The 13570-nt window shown below is 45.0% G+C and overlaps 1 protein-coding gene across 1 annotated transcript in view; it reads left to right on the forward strand.

Moving 5' to 3' along the window:
* LOC126278560 (uncharacterized) overlaps positions 1–13570 on the forward strand; it is a 320088-nt gene that overhangs the window by 80922 nt on the left and 225596 nt on the right. The gene's annotated exons all lie outside the window — the stretch shown is intronic.

A 13570-nucleotide genomic window follows, 5' to 3' on the forward strand; every position in this document is an offset into this window, starting at 1 on the left:
AACACAATATGTCCCAAATCTTTAATTAAGGTTAAAATACATCAAGAATAAATTTTCTCTGGGTAAATAAATCTGTAAAGTAAGGAGAAAAGGTCGCGATTTAATGTAGGGAATGTATTTTTTTGCTGTTCCGATAAAGAATGTTCCAGAGAAATGTTTATATATTGAAAATTTACCCTCTGTTTAGCAAGTTGAAGGCAGTCGACGTAATTTGTTTTTGGATTATACAAAAGCAGGAGCTGTGAGCTCTCTCTCGGTCTCTCGTTTGTTTTCGATGGTCGTTTCACAAAATCGAAGTGTCGCTCTCGTATCTGTAACTACTGGTTAATTTAATTACAATAGTCATGTTTGAATTAAGAACCTACTTTTCTTTACCGTTAATGCCACATCTTAATTTTATTATGTTGCATTTTAGAATTTTTTCAGGCTGCAGCGAAGGACAGTCGCCGACGAATTGTTTGGTGGCCACAGCTGAACGCTATTAGCGTTCAATCGACATTTACTTTATTAAACTTTTATTTCGGCGTGCCTAAGATCTCTTTTACCGATCTTTCCGAACAATATCCGTGCAATGTAATTAAACATACTGCGTAATTTTGAGGTTGGTCACTGGCCGCTAAACAATGCCATCGGTAAACGTTCTCGTCTCTCTGATGGTAATCTAATAATGGTTGTTGGAATATAATTTAGTTATCAACAAGTAAAAATTTTGTATGTGTCATTCCATCATTTCAGGAGTTTTACCACCAGCGGAAGTTTTATTTTTTTAATATCAGAAATATTATACCGGTCCTGCACAAATTTTCATTATCACCATTCCGTTAGACAGCTGATGGTTGTCCATATTCGCAGTTATTCATCAGTGACAACTACATATACAAGGAAGTGAGGATCGATTGTCAGGCGCTGCAAGGAGCCTTGGCTGAACATGACTCAAGTTCCAAAGCCACGAAGAGTCAAGGAATGTATTTTCTTTGGGCAGCTGCATTTCCTGTAACACTCAGCCCACATTACTCGGCGAAACATTTATTAAACGTGCAACTGTTGAATCCTGATTGCAGGCACCTCATGCACTCGATCAAGCACTGCATCTTTCATGTCGGGCCGCGCGGGATTAGCCGAGCGGTGTAGGGTGCTACAGTCATGGACTCTACGGCTCGTGCCGGCGGAGGTTCGAGTCCTCCTTCGGGCATGGGTGTGTGTGTTTGTCCTTAGGATAATTTAGGTTAAGTAGTGTGTAAACTTAGGGAGTGATGACCTTCGCAGTTAAGTCCCATAAGATTTCACACACTGTTTTTTTTTTCATATCGGAAGTCCGTGTAATTCTTCGCCCTCCTCAGTCGTTGTAATGTGGTACCAATTACCCCATTTCACTTAATTGTTGGAACAGTTTTGGAAACATGGTGTGATGTCTTCTACGCGGATATCTGGTCCTATACAGCCTTTGCGTTTCCATCCCCTTTCATTTGCTAGCCTACACACGAAAGTCACATCTGGAAGTCCTGTCACTGGGTAAAACTCCATTTGGTTGGGTCTGATCAGCGTTGATAATTCAACTTGTAAATACAAAACGCTACTGCAGTACAGACATTGTACACCAGGATTGCTTACGTCAGAACACAGTACGCCATCTGCACTGGATTAATTATCAATCCAACCTCGACACGGAAGTATTCGTCAGGATTGCCTACCCTGCAATCTTAGCAACAACGCTATTGGTAAATGTATTCCACTTTCGGCTAGGCCATTACGAAGCAAGGTTCTTTACCTTAAACTGATACATTTACCCTCGTTCATCATCCCTGAAAGATTGGAACATCACCATGGAATCACCAGTATAAGTAGTCCGCCTCGTAGCTAAGTGGTCAGCGAGTCTGGCTGATTTTTGATGGAGCCAGCTTCCATTCATGGTACTGTGTGATTTGTTCTCGGTGAGAGGACTGGAAGGTGTTGAACTCAGTCTCGTGATACCAGCTGAGGAACTACTTCGATGAGGAATAGCAGATCAAAGGTTCGGGAAACAGAATGTCGTGAGTCGGGAGTGCGATGTGCTGGCTCCATGTCCCTACATACCGCATCCGAGTGACGCCACTGGCAAAGTATGACACAGTGGCCGGTAATTGCAGAATGGTCCCTGGTAGCCAGTACGCGGAGTCGGTATTAGTCAATTGTCTAGCGTTCCACTAAAAAAAAATCGGTAATTTTAGGGTTAAACGAAAAGCTCTGTTCAGCATTTATATAGACTGCTTCCAAAAAGCTCTCACTTTCCCCAATTTTTTGAAAGGATACATTGAGGCGTTCATAAGTGGAAAACGAGACGTAAATTTTCGGAATGGACAGAGCGAAACGATAGAGTAAGGCGATATGATCTGCAGCAGCGACTCCAACGCCGCAGATGTCTGTCCATAAATTTGTTTGGAAAAACACGAGGACGTGTGGCCAAGGGCAGCGCGGCGCGTTGGTTCGCTGGTTGGCCGCCTGTGGGGAATTTATGGCTGCACAGGTGGCAGCGTGCGCCGCCCGTCCGCTTTGCGTAACTCGCCGAGGTGGCCCCTCGTTCCACTCCGACCACACGAACGGCCTACATGCGGCCCTGCTGGATTCTTGGCCCCTCTTATTCAAACGAATAGCTGATTCGTACCACAACAGGGCGACGTGGCTGCTCTGAGAAATAGCGTGTGATTCTGTTCTGTTAACGATCAAAGGAGTATTTTTATGTACAGGTTATCTGCGGTTGCACGTCGATTAAGAGTGCTGCCTGCAATTTCTCGATCCAGAGCTAAGTTAGCTACATGTTCGTTAATTTTAGCGTCAATGGAACAAGTGTCGTTGTGAGCATCAGTCGAAGATTGGTTTGATGCTCTTCGCTCTAGTCTATCTCATGCAAGCCTCTTTATCTATGCAAAAGTCCTGCAACCACATGGCTCCATTTAATTTTAACACGCTGAACACCCCATGCGTAGATTCGTATTTTAATATATTATTCGTATCCATACACACAAAGGTCTATTGATATGTATAAACGACCTGGTGGATAACGTCGGATGTTCTATGAATATACTATCGTACACAGAAAAATCACAGCGCTAGAAAATTGTAGCACAATGCAGGAAGACATGCAGAGGATACATGCTTGGTGCAGAGATTCGTAACTGACCGTCAACATATACACATATAACACCATATTGCACACCATCATCATCATTAGTGTTCCACCCAAACAAAGCCAAGTTTTCACGTGGTAACTCTCCATGCTCTAATGTCTTCTGCCATCCCCTTATGATCAGAAGCAGTCTTTTACTCTCACAAACCCTTTCCAACATTCATTCGTTACCCACTCAGTCCATCCAACCTACCCTCTCCACTCTCGACCCACATCTCAAATGCTTCCTTTTTTGTGTTTTTTTTTTTTCATTCTCTCTTCTCAGTGCCCATGTTTCTTCTCCGTAAACTGCTACATTCCAAACAAAAATCTTCCGAACTCTTTTCCTAAGACCCTTATCTGGTTTGCCACTTAATAATCACCTCTTCGCTACAGCAATGCATGTTTTCACCTCCTGATGACATCTTAAGTCTTAAGTGATCGTGCTTCCAAGATAATGCTCTTACTTGGCTAATAACGACTTGTACCATTTTAATATTTGCCAGTTTCCTTCCTCCATCAAATTCTTTGTTTTCGCTGTAGTGATTCTCATCCTATATCCCACACAACGTTCATTTAGATCTTTTAGCATTTTATTTACAGTTCGTTCACTTTCTGCCTCTAGTAACATGTCTTAAGTAAATGTTATACTCTCCACTATTTTCCCCCAAGACACACTCCTGTTTTCCATTTAAGCCTTTCGCAATAATCTCTTCCAGCTATAAACAGGACAACAAAGAGGCAAAATACTTTAGCGGCATGAGAAATTAGTCTGGTAGTCCTATACTCTTCAAAAACGGTTCAAATGACTCTGAGCACTATGGGACTTAACTTCTGAGATCATCAGTCCCCTACAACTTAGAACTACTTAAGCCTAACTAACCTAAGAACATCACACACATCCATGCCCGAGGCAGGATTCGAACCTGCGACCGTAGCGGTCGCGCGGTTCCAGACAGCAGCGCCTAGAACCGCTCGGCCATACCGGCCGGCTATGCTCCTCATATTTTTGTATTTCATTCCTTCTCAGTTGGTATCATATACGATGAAAAAAAGTTATCAGGCCGGTCCCCTTTGTCGTGTGTCTCATTACGGAGGCAGACTATTTCCTTCCTACCCTGTTTCCCCAAACCTTCAACACTTGTTCTGGTAAGTTATCGATTCCACATGCCTTCCGATTCTTCATCTCCTTCAGTGCTTTTTCTACTTCTTATTCTAAAACCTGACGGTGTGTGGCGGAGCGTTCCCTGAGTACCTCTATCGTTTCTCCCTTCTATTCCAGTCTCGTATAGTTCGTGGAAAGAAGGATTGTCGGTATGCTTCTGTGTGGGCTCTAATCTCACTGATTTTATCCTCAAAGTCTCTTCGCGAGATATACGTAGGAGGGAGCAATATAATGCTTCACTCTTCGGTGAAGGTATGTTCTCGAAACTTTAACAAAAGCCCGTACCAAGCTACTGAGCGTCTCTCCTGCAGAGTCTTCCACTGGAGTTTATCTGTCATCTCCGTAACGCTTTCGCGATTACTAAATGATCCTGTAACGAAGCGCGCTGCTCTCCGTTGGATCTTCTCTATCTCTTCTGTCAACCCTATCTGGTACGGATCCCACACTCCTGAGCAGTATTCAATTTCGGATTGCATTTCCTTAGGATTCTTCCAATGAATCTGTCTGGCATCTCCTTTACCGACGATCAACTTTATATGATCATTCCGTTTTAAATCACTCCTAATGCGTACTCCCAGATAATTTATGGAATTAACTGCTTCCAGTTGCTGACCTGCTATTTTGTAGCTAAATGATAAAGGATCTTTCTTTCTATGTATTCGCAGCACATTACACTTGTCTACATTGAGATTGAATTGCCATTCCCTGCACGATGCGTCAATTCGCTGCAGATCCTCCTGCATTTCAATACAATTTTCCATTGTTACAACCTCTCGATACACCACAGTATCATCTGCAAAAAGCCTCACTGAACTTCCGATGTCATCCACCAGGTCATTTACGTATATTGTGAATAGCAACGGTCCTATGACACTTCCCTGCGGCACACCTGAAATCACTCTTACTTCGGATGACTTCTCTCCATTGAGAATGACATGCTCCGTTCTGTTATCTAGGAACTCTTCAATCCAATCACACAACTGGTCTGATAGTCTTCTGGCACATTTTCCTTCTTTCCAACTATGATTTCACTTGGTATTTGATCCATCTTATACAGACGTTCAATACAGTGTAGTCAGACATTAATCTGATTGGCTAATTTCAGTGCTAATAACTAGGAAACGGCGCAACGTATCGGTTTTTTTTTCGTAATAATTATTTCTTATCACAATGTACCCTGCAACACCTTTATAAACTTTTCAGACTCTTTCTGACCACTCTCTATATTATTGCCATCTGATCAAAATCTCCTGTGGTTCTTCTGCTAGTATCCCGTCCGTTCTTTCTATTTCCATCTTAGTTTTCCTTCTCTTACTTTAAAAAACTAGCCAGCCTATACGTAAATGAGCAGAAAGATCAGTTATTGTATGATACACTATCTCCGAACACGTAATGGAGGCAGTCACATCCATTAAATATCTGGGAGAGTGCCTACAGAGCGATTTAAAGTGGAACGATCACATAAAATTAACGACATAGGCAAACACCAGACTGATATATATTGGAAGAATACTGAGGACTGAACCCACGAAGAAGGTAACTTACGAAAGCCTTGATCGACAGGTACTTGAGTATCCCTCGTCTGTCTGAGTCCCGTACCAAAAAGTATCTATAGAAAAAACAGAGAACATCAGCACCTTCCGTCACAGGTTCGTGTATCAAGCGCAAATGCATCACGAAAATGCAGCCGTTACAACAGAGGCGTTGGGCATCACCAGTGTTGTTTTCCTGTTAAAATCCCGTGAGCATACCTTCCTAGAAGACAATATACACTGCTCAGCCAGAATATTATGACCAACTACCTAATAGCCGACATGTCCACCTTTGGCACGGATAACAGCAGCGACGCGTCGCGGAATAGAAACAGTGAGGCCCTGATAGGCCATTGGAGGGAACGGTCACCACATCTGCACACACAAGTCACCTGATTCCCGTAAATTCCGGAGAGGGGGAGGCAATCAGCTCTGATGCGACATTCAATCACATCCCAGATGTGTTCGATCGGGTTCAGATCTGGCAAGTTAGAGGGCCAGCACATCAAAAGGCACTCGCCACTGTGTTCCTCGAACCACTTTATCATACTCCTAGCCTTGTGATATGGCGCATTATTTTGTTGAAAAATCCCATTGTCGTCGGGAAACAGGATCGCAATGAAGGGGTGTATGTGGTCTATGACCAGTGTACGATACACCTTGGCCATCATGGTGCCTTGTACAAGCTACACTGGACCCATCGACGCCCATTTGAATGTTCCTCAGAGCATAACTGAGCTGCCGCCAACTTGTTTCCAGTGTGCAGTACAGGCATCAAGGAGCTGTTCTCCTGGAAGTCGAGATTCGCGCCTCCCCTCCTGCCCCCCCCCCCCCCATTGTTATGAGGAAGAACGTAAGGGGATTCAACAGACCATACGGCGTTCTGCCACTGCGCCAACATCCAGTGACGATGGTCACGTGCACTATCAGTCACAGTTATCGATGCCGTGGTGTTAACATTGGCACAAGCACGAGTCGTCCTCTGCGGCGGCCCACCGTAAGGAGTGTTCGGTGCACTGTGTGTTCCGACACACCTGCACTCTGCCCAGCACGAAGTCCGCCATCTGTAATGAGGGGTGCCCGCCCAGACCCAAGACGTGTGGGCGTAGTTTCAAGACACTCACCACAGCACTCTTCGAACACCCGACAAGTCGCACAGTTTCTTAAATGCTCGTGCCGAGTCTCTAGGCCATCACAATCTGTCCCCGGTCAAACTTAGATATCCTGACGGAGGTTCGAGTCCTCCCTCCGGCATGGGTGTTTGTCCTTAGGATAATTTAGGTTAAGCAGTGTGTAAGCTTAGGGACTGATGACGTTAGCAGTTAAGACCCATAAGAATTCACACACATTTGAACATTTTTTGAAACTTAGATAGATCGCGCGCCACTCATTCTACTCACGGACAGTACGCTCACTGATAATGCATGCATCGTGCATGTGTCTGAATAGGTGACGCTGCTATCGCCTGGGCTGATTTATATCGATAGAAGGTCGGTGGCCATAACGTTATGACTGATTAGAGTATCGCTTCCTCCGGCGTATATCTCGCGATAATACTGAAGTTAGAGGGGTTCGAGCTCACACTGAGGCTTACCACTACTGGTTCTTCACGCGGCCCTTTCGCGAATGGAATTGGGAAGAGATTCAGTGAAGCGGTGCACAAAATATCCTCCACTACACTATATAAAGTGTCTTGCAGAGTATAGATTTTACAGTTCTTCATGAGTCACTCATATAACATTTGTGCAATCCATGTAGAGCTGCGAGAACAGCTACGTTTTTTGTTTACACTTCGTATCATATTTGTGTGATCAACAGCAAGTTAAAAGACATACGTATTTCCACTGCCAGCTTACCAGAACTCGTTCCAAAGGGTGATCTCACTATCAGTTGCAAGCGAAATAAACGCAATAGGTGCGAACCGCAGATCAAAAAAATCTCATGATACGTACTCATTATGGTTTGTTTAGACCACGTCAGTAGAGGATAGCATCTGAAGGGACGCCTGAATGTAAACAGGAGACTATTACGATTTGTTCAAGGATAAGGCAAAGGAAAACGAGGAGCTCCACCTGTGTTCCTTCCCAGAGTAAACAAATTCCGGCCTAAAAATACGGCGTCCAGAGAAGCGCGGCCGCCAGCGTGGCGTGAAATTATAAGTCCCCCGCGACTAGGGGCAGAGACGTACGGTGCAGGCTTTGCCCCCGGACTGCGGCCTTGGCGAGGCCAATGCGACGGCTAATCCGGTGCGGCCGCGGACGTCATCCCCGGCAGGTAATTGTGCCGTCCGTCAGGGCGGGCCGCTCCCGAAATACGCCACCCGGTATTTGCGTCGCCGCCGCCGATGCTGACTCACCGCGAGCGGCGATCTGTTTGCTCAGTTGGTGTCCGTGGCTGACAGAGAGCCAATCGGCTCTACGGCGCATCTAAATAGCTGTGGCTGATACCATCGTGCGAAATTGACGAAAAGAACGCTACGAACCAAGCTCCAAATGACTGATTTGGTTATATTGCATACTCCGCGTGGGTGGCTTGAACGTTCCGATACCACAGGTCGTCTATGGTCCGTGACGTAATGATATGGGATGTGACATCATGCGTGTGTAAACAGATATTGATGAAAACGTTGACAGTATTTATTGTCGTTGTACGTTTTTTTTACAAATTTTGTAATCTTTCTGTAAAGCTCGTTCATTCCAATATTCGAATATATTATGTTCCACACTTGACGGCTCCTGCCCCTGCGTTATTGCGCGGCATACAGATACCGCATTTTAAGTGCATTATCTGAAAACTACCTTGAGCAGTTAAACATAGAACCGCCTCGTGGCGATAACATATTAGACCTTCTGGTGACAAACAGATCCGAATTATTTGAAACAGTTAACGCAGAACAGGGAATCAGCCATCATAAAGCGATTACTGCATCGATGATTTCAGCCGTAAATAGAAATATTAAAAAAGGTAGGAAGATTTTTCTGTTTAGCAAAAGTGACAAAAAGCAGATTTCAGAGTACCTGACGGCTCGACAAAGAAGTTTTGTCTCAAGTACAGATAGTGTTGAGGATCAGTGGACAAAGTTCAAAACCATCGTACGGTATCCATTAGATGAGGATGCGCCAAGTAAGATCGCAAGAGAAGAAAAAGAGCCACCGTTGTACAACAACCGAGTTAGAAAACTGCTGCGGAATTAAAGGGAACTTCACAGCAAACATAAACATAGCCAAAGCCTTGCAGACAAACAAAAATTAAGCGAAGCGAAATGTAGGGTGAGGAGGGCTATGCGAGAGGCGTTCAGTGTATTCGAAAGTAAAGTTCTATGTATTGACTTGGCAGACTCTGACTCTGACTCTGACTCTGTGACCAAAATGGTACTAAAACAGAGGATGACAGACTAAAGGCCGAAATACTAAACGTCTTTTTCAAAAGCTATTTCACAGAGGAAGACTGCACTGTAGTTCCTTCTCTAGATTGTCGCACAGATGACAAAATGGTAGATATCGAAATAGATGACAGAGGGATAGAGCAACAATTACAATGGCTCAAACAAGGAAAGGCTGCTGGACCTGATGGGATACCAGTTCGATTTTACACAGAGTACGCGAAGGAACTTGCCCCCTTTCTGGAAACGGTGTACCGTAGGTCTCTAGAAGAGCGTAGCGTTCCAAAGGATTGGAAACGGGCACAAGTCATCCCCCTTTTCGAGAAGGGACGTCGAACAGATGTGCAGAACTATAGACCTATATCTCTAACGTCGATCAGTTGTAGAATTTTGGAACACGTATTATGTTCGAGTATAATGACTTTTCTGGAGACTAGAAATCTACTCTGTAGGAATCAGCATGGGTTTCGAAAAAGACGATCGTGTGAAACGCAGCTCGCGCTATTCGCCCACGAGACTCAAGAGGGCCATAGACACTGGTTCCCAGGTAGATACCGTGTTTCTCGACTTCCGCAAGGCGTTCGATACAGTTCCCCACAGTCGTTTAATGAACAAAGTAAGAGCATATGGAGTATCAGACCAATTGTGTGATTGGATTGAAGAGCTCCTAGATAATACAACGCAGCATGTCATTCTCAATGGAGAGAAGTCATCCGAAGTAAGAGTGATTTCAGGTGTGCCGCAGGGAAGTGTCATAGGACCGTTGCTATTCACAATATACATAAATGACCTTGTGGATGACATCGGAAGTTCACTGATGCTTTTTGCGGATGATGCTGTGGCATATCGAGAGATTGTAACAATGGAAAATTGTACTGAAATGCAGGAGGATCTGCAACACATTGACGCATGGTGCAGGGAATGGCAATTCAATCTCAATGTAGACAAGTGTAATGTGCTGCGAATACATAGAAAGAAAGATCCCTTATCATTTAGCTACAATATAGCAGGTCAGCAACTGGAAGCAGTTAATTCCATAAATTATCTGGGAATAGGCATTAGGAGTGATTTAAAATGGAATGATCATATAAAGTTGATCGTCTGTGAAGCAGATGTCAGACTCAGATTCATTGGAAGAATCCTAAGGAAATGCAATCCGAAAAGCAAGGAAGTACGTTACAGTACGCTTGTTCGCCCACTGCTTGAACACTTTCCAGCAGTGTGGGATCCGTACCAGATAGGGCTGATAGAAGAGATAGAGAAGATCCAACGGAGAGCAGCGCGCTTCGTTACAGGATCACTTAGTAATCACGAAAGCGTTACGGAGATGATAAATAAACTCCAGTGGAAGACTCTGCAGGAGAGACGTTCAATAACTCGGTACAGGCTTTTGTTGAAGTTTCGAAAACATACCTTCACAGAGGAGTCAAGCAGTATATTGCTCCCTCCTACGTATATCTCGCGACGATACCATGAGGATAAAATCAGAGAGATCAAAGCCCACACAGAGGGATACCGACAATATTTCTTTCCACGAACAATACGAGACTGGAATAGAAGGGAGAACCGATAGTGGTACTAAAGGTACCCTCCGCCACACACCGTCAGGTGGCCTACGGAGTATGTATGTAGATGTAGATGTAATGTCCAAATAACCACCAGGTGTCACGAGTGGGGAACCCATCATTATAAAATTAGATGGGGAGCATTGTGTTGTCAGTAGAGAAACAACACCAGCAGAACGGGACGGTCAGGAGAGGTCAGTGACCTCCAATGTGGAGTAGTCATTGAATGTCACCTAGGTAAAACATTCATCAGGGACATTTCAACACTTCTACGGCTGCTCAAGTCCCTGTTGGTGATTGATTGTGAAGTGGAAACACGAAGACCAGACAGATCTCATCTATTGACAGAGACGGTCGAGTGTAGCCTGAAATCAACGGAAGGAATAACTCGTGAGTTCCAAAATTGTACCAGCCTTCCAGCCAGTGCAGTGACTGTGCTAAAAAATGGGGCACAGTGGTTGAGCGGCTCCTCACGGGCCACTCGTTTCTGTAGTCATTGCTGAGCGACGCTTGAGGTGTGTAAAGAGCGGCGTCACTGAACAGTGGATGTCTGGAAACGAGTGATTTGGATTGACGAATCACGCTATATGCTCTTGCAATCCGACGGATGGATTTGGGTTTGGTGAATGCTTGAAGGACCTTACCTGTCATCATGTGTAATATGGAGGAGGTAAGTGGTATTACAGCACGACGGTAGCCGGCTGCGGTGGTCTCGCGGTTCTAGGCGCGCAGTCCGGAACCGTGCGACTGCTACGGTCGCAGGTTCGAATCCTGCCTCGGGCATGGATGTGTGTGATGTCCTTAGGTTAGGTTTAAGTAGTTCTAAGTTCTAGGGGACTAATGACCACAGCAGTTGAGTCCCATAGTGCTCAGAGCCATTTGAGCACGACGGTGTTTCGGGTTGCAGTCCTCTTATTGCACTTGAGAAGAAGCTTAAAGCAGAAGGACATGAACACATTGTACAGCTTCGTGAAATCCATACAGTCGGGGAACAGTTCAGATTATAATGCACCCCATCATAAAGCATCATCTGTGAGGCAATGGATTGTGGACAGTAACATTCCTGAAATGGACTGGCCTGCCCGACCTGTAAGCAATGGAACACTTTTAGTATGAATTATAACTTCAGATTTGGTCCAGAGTCCAGCGTCAACACTGGATTCGCATTCGGGAGGACGACGGTTCAATCCCACGTCCGGCTATCCTGATTTAGGTTTTCCATGATTTCCCTAAATCGCTCCAGGCAAATACCGCGATGGTTCCTTCGAATGAGTACGTCCGACTTCCTTCACCATCCTTCCCTAATCCGATGGCACCGATGACCTCGCAGTTTGGTCTCCTCTCCCAAATAACCCAACCCAAGCCTCCAGCAACTAACATCTAATCATCAACTCTGACCTCGGCTCTTGACGAAGAACATTCAGACACTTCACTGAGCGTCCACAGCAGAGTTCAGTGCGTCGTGAAGGCGAAGGACTGACACACGCTATATTAATATGCGCTAGTAGGTGTCCGGGTACTTTTTATCAAATAGAGTAGATGCTCAGAAAATTTGAATGGCAATCGTCATACTTACAGGGTGCGGCACTTAAATCCGGAAAAATGAAGCATTTTTAAAAGTAAATTTATTGAAACAAAATACAAATTAAAATCCTTTTACATATAAATAATCGTATCTTTCAAGAGTAACATTACTCGATGTAACCTTCAGCCGCTGCTGATGAGGGTGATGCTGTATGATTCGTGGGGCGCGGCCTTACAAAGTCTCAATTTCTTCACAGTCCAGTTTTTTACACAGTCCAGTCTAGCCACTGACATGAATGATGATGAAATGATGAGGACAATACAAATACCCAGTTCCCGCGCAGAGAAAACTCCAACCTCGCCGGGAATCGAACGCGGGACCCTGTGATCTAGAGGCAGCAGTGCCACTAGACCACGAGCTGCGGATGCTTCAGCCGCAATGACCCCCTCCAATCCTGTGCTGAATCGATTGCACACACTCTTTAAAACAGCGCTGTCAATATTCGCGAATGCTGCTTTGGTGGTTCGTCTTATTGGTAACTTGTTCGACTACCCTCCAAACATAATAGTCAAAGGGGTTCAAATCCGGGCTATTCGGGGGCCAGAACTGCTTTGACCACAACATATTAACACTGTCCGAGATCCATTTTTGGACTAAATGGCTCGTATGAGGTCCTCCTCTGCCATCTGAAGCATTCTTCGCTCGCTGACATTCAATACTGACGCCAATTTCCTCAGTGATTATCCCGGGTCCTCTGAAATCAGCGCCTGAGCCTTTTCGGTGACTGCCGCAGTTCGTAATACACGTTTAATCGAATGAGGTTTCCTCGCCGGGTTAGCGCAACCTTCCTCAGACTTGGCCACAATATCATAAACAGTTGATGTCGGGTACCCAAAGTATCGAAATACTTTAGTGGGCGTACACCCAGCACGAAGACTTTCGATAATCGCGGCTCTTCGGTTGTACTCCGCACTTGTCTGTAACATCTCGGCCATTTTGAGGTTCATCCGGCCGGGGTGGTCGAGCGGTTCTAGGCGCTACAGTCTGGAACGGCGCGACCGCTACGGTCGCAGGTTCGAATCCTGCCTCGGGCATGGATGTGTGTGATGTCCTTAGGTTAGTTAGGTTTAAGTAGTTCTAAGTTATAGGGGACTGATGACCTCAGAAGTCAAGTCCCATAGTGCTCACAGCCATTTGAACCATTTTGAGGTTCTAAAATTTGCTGGATGCCTATGGCTTTCAAGAACGCCAATCGCGAC

Source organism: Schistocerca gregaria, chromosome 1 (genome assembly GCF_023897955.1).
Source record: "Schistocerca gregaria isolate iqSchGreg1 chromosome 1, iqSchGreg1.2, whole genome shotgun sequence".
NCBI lineage: Eukaryota > Metazoa > Arthropoda > Insecta > Orthoptera > Acrididae > Schistocerca > Schistocerca gregaria.